The sequence below is a fragment of the Lutra lutra genome, chromosome 3, assembly GCF_902655055.1.
Source record: "Lutra lutra chromosome 3, mLutLut1.2, whole genome shotgun sequence".
Classification (NCBI taxonomy): Eukaryota; Metazoa; Chordata; class Mammalia; order Carnivora; family Mustelidae; genus Lutra; species Lutra lutra.
Genome location: NC_062280.1, coordinates 112,763,275 through 112,775,107, shown reverse-complemented (window position 1 = coordinate 112,775,107; position 11,833 = coordinate 112,763,275). Strand labels below are relative to the sequence as shown.

The 11,833-nt window shown below is 48.4% G+C and overlaps 1 protein-coding gene across 1 annotated transcript in view; it reads right to left on the bottom strand.

Moving 5' to 3' along the window:
- The window catches only part of MYO7B (myosin VIIB), a 91,478-nt gene extending 83,779 nt beyond the window's left edge, over positions 1 to 7,699 (bottom strand). The window contains exon 1 of the mRNA XM_047722721.1: positions 7,564 to 7,699. The gene's annotated coding sequence lies outside the window, so the exon portion shown is untranslated. The remainder of the gene's footprint in view (positions 1 to 7,563) is intronic.
- Between the last annotated feature and the right edge of the window lie 4,134 nt (positions 7,700 to 11,833).

Here is an 11,833-nt window from a genome sequence, read left to right as displayed (position 1 = left end):
CCCCTGCCCCTCAGGGACTTGGGGAGGTGGTGGGTGGTGGGGGTGGGTGGGGAGGGCAGTAAGTTTGGCTCTGCCATCTACCAGCTGTGTGAGCTAGAGCAGGTCCTGCAAGTGATTTAGCGTGCTCCTCCCTGAAAAAGAAACGGCTTGACTTTTGCAGGGTCTCTGTGAGGTCAGAGACACACATGGAGCACTCACGAAATGTTTGTTTGTGCCTCCAGCCCTACTCTGGGATTCCCTTCCCTGGGATGCCCTTTCCCCCTTCCCTGGGAAGCACTCCTGAGGCTCCTGGGGGATTATGGTGCCCAGGCATGAGGCTGCTGACACTTGGGCCACATTTCCACTCTTTTCTCTTGTAGAGGTAGGCCCACCTGCAGCTAAGGTGGAGCCAGCCAGGCACGCTTTGGAATCTGTTTATTCCCATTTAGGTGGTAGAAACCTTGACATTCCAACAGGTAACAGCTGCCCTCAGGGAGGACTTCCCACTGAGCAGACACTGCTCTAGGAGGAGATGCTGCTATCCCCATTTAATGGGTAGAACAACAGAGGCCAAGAAATAGAAACTTTGCCCAAACTATTCAACTGGTCAGAGGAGAAGGGGGTTCTTCTGTCCAGCTCCAGAATCCATGCACTTTGCCCTACTGGCTCTGCTTTGGGAAAGTTTAGGGGTCTGTATAAAAGTGCAAAGCAACTCTCATCTGAATCCTGGCTTCCAGCAGTTCTCCCAAGAGAGGCTGGTCCATCTCCCAGCCTCACATAATCAGTGAGAGATGGGTTGGAAAGATGCAGAGGGGCACTGTCCGCCTCTGGCTCCCCACTGCTGCTCTGAAAGAAAGGAAGAAAGAAAAAAAACTGGAGTAGCTAAAGTTATTTCAGACAGAGCAGGCTCCAGTGTAGGGAGAATTAAGAGGGCAAGGTGGAATAAAAACAGGCATTACATAATAATAAACAATCAATAAAACGATAAACCTCTAGCCAAGTTAACCAAGAAAAAAAGAGAGAAAATGAAAATTTGTAATACCAGAAATGAGAGAGGAACATCTCAAGAATAATTAACTTGATCTCATGGACATTAAAATTATAAAAAAAGGAATATTATGAGCAATTAGATCCCTACAAATTTGGTAGCTTAGATGAAATAGACCAATTCCCTGAAAGACAAAAACTGCAAGAAGTCACACAAGAAGAAATAGACGATCTGAATAAGCCTATACCTATTAAAGAAATTGAATCAATAATTAACAACCTGTCAAAAAAAAAAAAAAAAAAGCACCAGTCCTAGAATAGTTTCACCAGTGAATTCCACCAAACATCTAAGGAAGAAATGAGACTCATTTTCTATAATATCTCCCAGGAAACAGAAGCAGAGAAAACACTTCCTAGCTCATACTATGAGACCAGCATTACCCTACTACCAAAGCCAGATGAAAGGCATTGAAAGAAAGGAAAAACTAGAGGCTCTCTCTTGTCCTGCCCATCCCTTGATCCCCCGTCATGCTTCCCCTGGGAGACTAGAAGCCTCGCAGGTAGACTTGCTGCTTCTGGTCTCTCTAAAAATTATTGTTCATTCCACCAACTGAGTGATCTTTACAAAGATGCAAATAATTGGCACATAATGCCTCTCCACAACTAGGAGTGTGTCATATCTTTTTTTGGCTTGTTTTTAAGTAGGCTCCACACTGTTTCAGGCTGCAGTGTGGGGCTTGAACCCAGGGCCCTGAGATCAAGACCTGAGCTGAAATCAAGAGTCAGATGCTTAACTGACTGAGCACCAGGCACCCCAGGGTGTGCCATTTCTCTATCACAGTCAGGTCCTTCAGGATCATGGTCCGCCTGGCGTTTCGCTTCATATCTCACCTCTTCTCCCACAGGGTACCCTAAATTTCATGCAGTGCCCCAAATAGCCCACATTCTCTCTCACTTGGGTGTCTGTGCACTTGATCTGATGTGAGTTTAGCAGGAACGCATACGCACTCATGTCTGTATCCACACACAGGCACCCTCTCATGGTGCAGCTGTAATTTCCTCTCTCAGCACTTACTCCTGTTTTTATGGTCAGTATGTGTATCTCTCCCACATTGGTGAGAATCTTAAGACCAGAACTGTGCCCTACTCATTCCAGTAGGGGCTCACAATATTCTTGCTGAAAGAATGGAAGCAAGGATGAGTGGGTTGGTGGGTAGATGGATGGTTGGCCACCGGGAAGATGAAAACATCTTCCTATCCCAGGAAAGCAATGTGGCATTGCCTCTGAGGGAAAACCCTGGGTGTTCACAAGTTCCTCCCTCTTGTTAGTGAGATGATCTCTTCTTAGCTCAGATGCCTTTGCCCAGCCCTAAGGCAGGTCAGTGTGTTGCTGAGCCCACTGGGGCAGTGTCATGCACTGGCCCCAGGGTCTACCTAACTTCAGGCACCAGAATGGGGGTGACAATCATCTGATGGGAGAAGGTTGAGGTACTGGTTCCCAAAGTCCTTCTCAGAGCTGCAGGATGTCTAAAGCTACACATACCACTGTCATGGCCTTCTGGGCATCATTAAATTGGAGCATGGAAGAAGTGGTAAGAAAATGCTGAAAGGTGAGTGAGGAAAGAATCCAAATGTTGCTGGGACTAGAAGGGGCTGTGTGCCATGTAGTATATGGGACATACAGGAGGAGACTGGAGTCTGAGAAGCAAAACCCACACTGAGTCTCTGGTCTATGGGAAGCTAGTCTAGAGGGAGATGCTACACTGGAGGGCTGAGAAAGCATTGCCCATGGAAGTGGTGCAGAAAGTTGTCTGGGGCTCGGACTGGGGGAGGGACTGAGAGGCTTGGAAATTACCCTATGTCACCAGCAAAATCCTCCAGAGCTGAGGGCCCCTGATGTGGAATCTGTTGTCCCAAGGGGAACAGCGGCTGCACGGTTGGGCATAGGTCAGAAGGGCTACCACCACTCAGTGGAAGACAGCCCAGTCTAGCAGATGATAGGGGCCCTGGCTAGACCATCCCACTGCAGACACTCAAAATAGTCCAATATTGGTGGTTTCAGATGGTTTGATCTAATATATGTGCTGATATATGAATATGTAAAAAAAAGTTACATTTTATAGTATTATGCAATTTTTGTGTAAACATATAGAAGGTACATATATATAAAGATGGATATATATCTTTTTTAGAGGTAATTATATTGAACTGTTACCAGGGGTTTTTTGGGGAGGTGAGGACTGGGGTGAGGAGTAGAGGGATGGAAGTGGGGGAAGACTTTTCCTTCACAAGTTTCTCCTTTCAGTCATGTTTGGCGTTTCAATATCCATATATTTTTATTACTTATTTTGTTGTCTATGGCCTTTCCTGGATGCCTGAAATCCTACCCTTTTCTCACCGGTACAACCATCTGCAAGGATCAGCTACCGAGTTCATGACAGGGAGGAATGGGAGGAGCTGACCCCTGCACTACTGAGGTGGGAGCTCTCCCTGGTGCTGGGCTTAGCAGCCCGGGCAGGGATAGACCCTGTCAACCCAGATTCTGAGCCTCTCCATGTGTTCTGATCCAGCCAGCACGGCTCAGCCCCTCTCTGCAGCCCAGGGCCCAGAGCGACACACCCTCCATTGAAAAGGAGTCCCACCCCACACAGCATTGCCTGGCATTTAGGATGATGTTGGTGGGGTCACGGTCATGTGTGGTCATGGGTATTCCCATGAATACCATGTGACTGGCAATTCAGGAGATAGATGTCCCTGAGAGGTACCCCTGGCCCTGAGACATGATGCTCTTGGGTCCTCACCAGGGATCCCTTCTCTTTTGCCCAGGTAAGTCCAGGTTGAGGATGTGAAACTATAGTCCTCCATCCCATCCTCCCCTATTGGGCACAGGGCCTGGCTACCCCCACTGTCCAAAACCGTGCAGTGTGTGCTGATGTAGCACCAAGAGACCTGCTTCCTTAGAGCCTCGTTCCTAGAGCCTCCTGGGGAAGTCAGTGATGGCAGGATGGCCTCGATGAAGAGGTTCTAGTGGGAGAATTTTTCCTTCCAGTAGGGCTCTGCTCCCCCTCCAGAGGGGCAGTGCAGCTGCAGGGAATTCAGCCGGGGCCCTGTTCCTCCACAATGTGGTATGATGAACCCCTTAAACTAAGTTTATCCCTCCCCCACTCACACCTAACACACACACCTGGATTCAGGTGCTTTAGGGCTCCCTGCTGGTACAGGTGAAGTGCCTGCTCGCTTCTACAACCTCATCTCTGGCCCACTCAGACCTGGCTTAAGTGTCCCCTTGCAAGCTCCCTGACTTTGTCTTCACCCATCCTAGCTAACGCCTGCCTTCTTTGGTCCCAGAAAACCCTGGCCAGTCCTTGGGAAGGGCATTCATGTCCTGTACTGAACTCATGGCTTACCTTCACCCAGAGACTGGCTTCTCCCAAGCTTTGGTTTGGCAGAGTGCCTTTGGCCTGCCCAGAGGCAGCTTGGAAGACAGGGCCCTTGAGAAGCCTTCTTGACTTTACTGTTTTTACCAATGGTATTTCCTTGCTCGGTATTCCCTTTATGGCATCCCATCAAGAAAGATGGGCTCCTTCTCAGAAACTGGTTTGTTCTTAACAAGGACATGTTTGAACTTGTCCCTGCTTGTATTTTGTTTTTGCATTGCCCACCAGGAATCTCAGAGTAAACTTGGTGGCTACTTTTAAAAATACACTGAGCCTTCCTTTACTAACCTTTCTCTAGCCAAATTGTACTTTCCTACCTTAATTTTCCCTTCATCTTGCTTTCTCATTTTTTTTATTCTTTTGCATTATAGGTATCTCTGAAATTTGCCTCAAATGACTGTCTTTTGTTTACTTTTTGTATAAGGCAGGTGATCTGTGAGAGAGATTTACAGATACGTGTGCCTGGGGGTATCAGTCTATTCCATAGCGCTATAGTTCCTTTGCCTACCACAAACATTCTGTCCATAGGCCCCAGAACAAAGCAGGGCCTCAGACTGTACTCAGGCTCCATGCAGAGAGTTTTCCAATAGCAGTTCATTAATTTAATCTGTACAACAATGCTACAAGGTGAGTGATATGGTCTCATTTGACAGATGAAGAAACTGAGGCTTCAGGTCCCACACCTGGTAGATGACTGAGTTGGGATTTGAACACATGCTTGTCTGGCTGGGAAATTCTTGTTTATTTCACTTTACCCCTCTCCTTGGTCTGACATGCTGTACTCTCTAGGACTGGATTGTCCAATGTGGCAGCAACTAGATATATGTAGCTACTTACATTTAAATTCATTTTAGTTAAAATTAAAAATTCAGAGGCGCCTGGGTGGCTTAGTCCATTATGCATCTGCCGTTGGCTCAGGCCATGATCCCAGAGTCCTGGGATCGAGCCCTGCGTCAGGCTCCCTGCTCAGCGGGAGTCTGCTTCTCCCTCTCCTCCCTGCTCCTGCTCTCTCTCACTATCTCTGTCTGTCTCTCTCTCTCAAATAAATAAATAAAACCTTTTTAAAAAATTGAATATTCAGTTCCTTGGTTACCCCAGCCACACTTCAAGTACTCAGTAGCCACATGTGTGGCTACTGGCTACTGTGTTGGACAATGCAGAAGAGAATATCTCTATCAACATGGAAACTACTGTTTCCCTAGTCCCACACTCAGTTTCTGCTAGGAGGCAGCAGTGCCCAAGCTGGACTTGTACTTTCTTTCCTCTGCAACTATGTGATGTCCTTTCCTTAGCCTGGAACATCCCAACTCTCCACCTTGTCATCGAGCTATCCTTTCCTATGCCGTGCATTTGTCCCTCTGCCTCCTTCTCTGTCACCCTTCCCCCTTCCCACCCTGTCCTCCACCCCAGCAATATCCTCCTCTAACTCTTGATACCTATCAGGCCTGCATTTCTGGTTGGGTCACTTTTCTTTTGCACAGACTTGCCTTACCTGCCCAGTGGTGAAGGAACATGGTACACACTGCTTAATTGAGGAGGTAGACAAGAGAGTCTAAATGGCATTGGATAGAAAACTTGACTTCACTCCTAGCTTAACCTATTCCATTCCTTCATTCAACATATCTTGCCTCTTCTTTGCCATGCCCTGGGTGGATGTGGGGGACAGAAAAATCTTGAGGAGATCCAGCCTGTGGTCTCAAGCTGCTCATAGCCAACGGCCTGAGTCAAATTTTACCCTCCTCTATCTCCATGTCATCTTTCATGAAAAACACACAATTCTTGCTCTTCTTCCCTGCAGCTTGTCATGTGCCCTGATGACAACATAGAAGCGAGAGCCTCTATGGAAGACATGAACAACACACAGTGATACAAATGCATCTAAGTAACTGGGAATGTTCGTCCTGCCGAGTCACCTCCCCACAGAGCTGCACACTCAGAGTGCCTGGCCCCATGCCCAAGTGAGGATGCAGCAGTGCCCAAGACACACTTGGACAGGTCTTCTGGGAAGAGGCACCCGAAAGCTTGTGCAACGAGAAGGTCTCCTACTGGGAGTGCAATTGAGCTGAGTGCTTCTTAAGTTTACTGGGGCTTGTGCTCCAGGCCTGGAGGGCCGCATGCAGAGGTCTATTTTTTTTTTTTCAACTAAAATCTTAGACAGAGTTCAGGGATTTTATAGATTAGAACAAAATTCAAGTCTAGAGTTACAGAGTATGGCTTCAAGGGAGGCCAGTCTTGGGGAAATAAACACACACAATTTAGGAGATTTAGGATGGGGTCCCACACCCGCCAGCCGCCAGAGCCTCCCAATCCTGTATCTGAAATTTCCTTATCTGTGAAATGGGGATGGATGCCCACCATGCCGGCAGCCCAAGTGAGGCAGTTTATGGAAACCAACGGCGGAGTCCTTCCCCCAGACACCCTGTTTCCACAACCGAACACCTCCACTCCGGAGGCTTTGAGGCTGGGGATGAAGGGTCCTGCCTCACCAGGGGTCCTGGTCTTTCAGAGGTGAGTAACACGATTGTCTGCAGTTGGCCCCGAAGGTACACAGGGGAGACAGAGAAGCCTGGGCTTTGGAGTCCTGTCTCAACTCTGCTTCTTTCTGTGGCACCCCAGCTGTCCATACATACTTGTCCATACATATTTGTCCACACTGGTAATATCACCAGTGTGCTGTGAGGATGCAGAAAGGTGGCACATATAGTGTACCTGACATCTGCCAGGTGCCACAGCATTGGCACCCAGGCTCTCCCTCATGTCTCATGATTCCTTGGTGAGTCCTTATGCTATGAGAAGCCTGCTGGCTAGAGTAGCCCCGGCCCTCCATCCCCCCTGCCAGTGAGTCTGCCTTCCTACAGCAGAGGGCCAGGGCAGCTTTTCCTCCCCTTCCTTGGCCCCTCAGTCCAGCCCTGTGCTGATAGAACAGGTTTCTGGGCTGGGGTTCCTGGTTTCCCAGCTCCTGAAAGCAATCTCTGGCTCTCTACTTCACAGGCCTGCCCTGCCTTGTTTCCAGATGAGCCCTGCAGTGCTTCCCCAGATCTGTGCCTCCCACCTTCTATCCAGCCACCTCCCTCCTGAGAGGTGACTCCCTCACCCCCCCGTCCCATCCCAAAGGTCCCGGTGCATCCAGCGGGCAGAGAAACCTCTGGTTCTCCCTTACCTTCTCGGGACAGGTGTCTCACTGACTCCCTTCTCCTCCACCCCAGGCACTCTGAAAGAGCAGGGAAAGGAGGCACTGTCAGGGCTCTAGGCCTGTCAGAGAGTAAGGGAGAGGAGGAAGAGGCAGAAGGGCCCCAAGAGGAAATGGCCTAGCAGTCTGGGCCCAAGTAATTTATTACAGGACTTTGTCCTTGGGCTCCAGGCATATCCACTCCCACATGGCTGCCATGGCCCTGGCTAGCAGAGCCTCACAGCAGCGTGATCTTTAACCCTGGCCTCTTCAGCAGACAGTCCCCGCAGGCCATCAGAGTCTACTCTCCATGCACCTATTGCTGGCCACCAGCCAAGCCCCATGGTGACAATCAGCTGATCATCCAGGGAGTTCAACCTATTCCCAGGCATCAGGCAGGCTCCAAGAAAGCCCATGCAGGACCTCTGCTCTCAAACACCCCATGTCCTAATTGGGGCACACACAGAGGAGATGCTAGGAAGCCTATATCAGAGCTAAAGGCCATCAGGGCATCTAGATTTTCAGTAGGGTCCCTGGAAGCAGAGGCAGCTGGCTCGGGCTGGGGCTCAAATGCAGGGGAATTTTTGCAATGAGGCAAGTACAGACATTTCAGGTGGTGCACCCTGGGAGATACCCTGCTGGAAGGGACGGGCAGTCCCTGGAGGTATGAGGGTGATGGCTCTGAAGGCAGGTGGAATATAAGTCCACAGCGGGTAGCTGTTCAGCAGTAGCCCTATCCTTGGGTGAAGAGACCTTGCTTGGTGGTGCTCACGGCTGGCCCAACTAGAGTCAGTTAGGTTTCTTCCTGGGCCAGGGCTTGGGAGGGACATGGGAAATGCAGACTGAGGTGTGGGAAGCAGCTGTCATCTTTTAGATAGAATTGAGGCTCCAGCAGGGCAGCAGCCCTGACCTTGGCCTCTTTTGGGGACAGGAACCAAGTACTGGTAGGAGAGAAAAGGGTAAAGTAGGCTCTTCCCTGTCATACCTGTGACCAAACTTGGCTTTCCTGTAGCCTAATGTGACTGCCACAATTCTCCTCAAGATGCAAATATTCTGTTAATCTTTAAAAATATGTTTCTGAAGGGCACCTGGGTAACTCAGTAGGTTAAGTATCTGACTTTGGCTCAGGTTATGATCTCAGGTTGCTGGGACCAAGCCCTGCCATTGGTCTCTGTGCTTGGAGGGGAGCCTGCTTCTCCCTCTCCGTGTGCCCCTCCCCCCTGCTTGTGTGTGCTTTCTCTCTCTCTCTCTCTCTCTCTATCTCTCTCTCAAATAAATAAATAAAAATCTTAGAAAAAAAAATGTTTCTGAGCTGAGCCAAATGCCTCCATAGGACAACTTATGTGTCATTCCATTTCTGCCCAAGCATCCAGAGCCCATTGTAGTATCACCATAGCAAAGAAAACAGAGGCTAGAGAGCTCTTCATTTCACCTCTACCAATACAACCTAGAGCAACCTGAAGTTGCTTGTTTCCTGGTGGCCTAATTTTCCCCTCTGGCCTACAGCACCCAAGTTATCCATTAACACTATAAAATGGCACAGCTGGCAGCAAAGGGCTCTTCAGTGAGTTTCAGAATTCCCAGGCTCAGAGAACTAGCATTTAACTAGTGTTTGTAGGTGCTGGGCTTTTTGTGGGAACCATCTCGTACCTTCATAAAAACCCACAAATTAGAGATGCTTATCCTCATCTCATAGTGAGGAAGTTCAAACTGAAGAGGTTAAGAAGCTTGCTTATGTCACACAGAAGTGGCAGGGACAAGATTTGAATGGAGGTCGACCTGACTCCAAGGCCTGGGCCCATCCTGCTTGATACCACATCTGCCCTTGTACAAACCTGGATTCCCTCCTCCCTTATCCCTAAGGAATGGATGAGACATCATGTTTTTAGTAATTTTCAGGGAAGGTGCTTGCCTGATCCCTTGCCCAGGATCAGAAGAGCCTTTCACTTCCAAGGTCAGAGTTCTCTGAGATTCCTAGGGCAGAGGAGTATCTAGGAAGGGGCAGAGCTTAAATGCCTTCTTGCAAACACACTTACGCACAGGACAGGAATGTATATCACAAGACACATTTTATTGGTGCCGTCCAGGGTTTCTCAATCTTGGTATTACTGACATTTTGGGCTGGCTTATTCTTTGATGGGAGTTGGGGAAGAGCTGTCCTATGCACTGTAGGATGTTTAGCAGCAACCCTGGCCTTTACCCATTAGATTCACTCCCCCAGTGGTGCAATCAAAATGTGTCCACATACTTCCAAATATCTCCTGGGAGACGAAACCATTCCCAGTTAAGAACCAATGTATAACTCATTGGTCCAGGTGCAGCTGAGGCCGAAAGAAAACATCAAAGTCCAGGAGCGGACATATTCTTGGAAAAGATGACACTGCGCTTGACCTCCTTGAATGACAGGAAGATGTGCTTAGAAGATATGGAGGTTGCAGAGAAGGGGCTATTGGACTGGTGCCAGCCCAAGTACTTCATCCTTCAGGCCAGCCCAAGTACTTCATCCTCCTTGGATCAGCAACTATGAGATAGACATTGCTAGAGTGGGCAGAGCTCGGATCCAAAGTCCTGATGAGCCAGGGAGGCATCCACCACCTCGGTCCTGGAGGAAATGACTCATTTCTGATTGTGCTTTATCATCATTATCTATCTGAGGGATCCACCCAGATGTTTAGCCAAGGCAGCAGGAGGGGCAAAGCACGGACACAAAATGGAAGAGTCCCTGCCTCCCCTCTGGAGGGCTGTGGGAAATCCAAGGGATAAATCTCAGTCTTGGGTCCTGGCATTTAAACCTGGAGCACTGGTCATAAACGGGGGGGGGGGGGGGGGGGGGGGGGCCTCTGCCGCATGACCAGGGTCAATAGCATCCTGGTGACTAATTTGATTGCCCTGGGGAGGTTGAGATAATGGGAGGAGAAGGCAAAACTCGAATGTGTGGCAGTTCAATAAACCAGAGAACCAGGGAAATTATGTTGATGATGCTAATTATGGTGATGGTAATGGTATCTTGTCTAACTCTTGGAAGAGGTTGGAGGTGAGGACCTTGTGAAGGTCTTGTTAAGGCCTCGTGAAGGGCTTCCTTTCTGAGAAAAGAAACATCAGGATAGAGCTCTTACCCTTGACTGGAATGCTCTGTGTGCAGCAAGACCAGTTTCTTTTCCTTTTGGTCCCATAGCTGAGATACTCTTTTCAACCTCACTCACAGGAGTGGCCAAAGAATGAAGGTAAGTACTATGCTTCATTTTCAGGTCCTGTGACGTCCTGTGACATCCTGTGCTCTCTTCTTCCCTCTGCTGGTGACATGAAGAGCATCCAACTTTGGATTCCGAGGCCCTAAGGAATGAAGATAAAATATGGAAAGAGCCTGGGTTCCTGGACAACCCTTGGGAGCAGAGTACCATCTCCAGCCCACCACCAACCTCACTGACCCCATTTACAAGTGCAAGAAATAAATTTTTGTGTCAAGCCGCTGAAAGTTGTTGTTATAATAGTTTGGTTTTGTTTTTTAAATTTTATTCATTTGAGAGAGAGAGAGCACAAGCAGGGGGAAAGGCACAGGGAGAGGGAGAAGGCGACTCCCCGCTGAGCTGGGAGCCTGATGTGGGGCTTGATCTTAGGACCTGGAGATCACGACCCGAGCCAAAGACAGACACTTAGCCATCTGAGCCACCCAGCCACCCCTGTTGTTGTAATAGTTAACCTACAACGATTAAAACATGATCCCTCGGGGCACCTGGGTGGCTCAGTGGTTAAAGCCTCTGGCTTCGGTTCATGATCTCAGAGTCCTGGGATCGAGCCCCTTATGGGGCTCCCTGCTCGGCAAGGATCCTGATTCCCCGCCCCCCACGCCTGCCTCTCTGCCTACTTGTGATCTTTGTCTGTCAAATAAATAAATAAAATCTTTAAAAAAAAAAAACATGATCCCTCTCTCACCCAAATCTGCTGTTGTGTTTTAAATACCAGCTCAAATACTCTTCTTCCAGGAAGTTGACCCCGAGAGCTTTAGTTCACTCTAGCTTTTAATACCTATGGCACCTGTTACTCAAATCACACAATTTACCTCTTAGCATGTATTTTTTTTTTTTTGAAGTAGGACTTTATGATGGACTGTAAGCTTCTCAAGACAAGAATCATATGTTAGATTTCTTTGCATCTTCACAGTTCCTAATAAAAATAGTAACTATCATATATATTATTTCCCTGGAACCATTATTTATATATAAATACATTTAATCCTCATAACAACACTATGAGATAAATA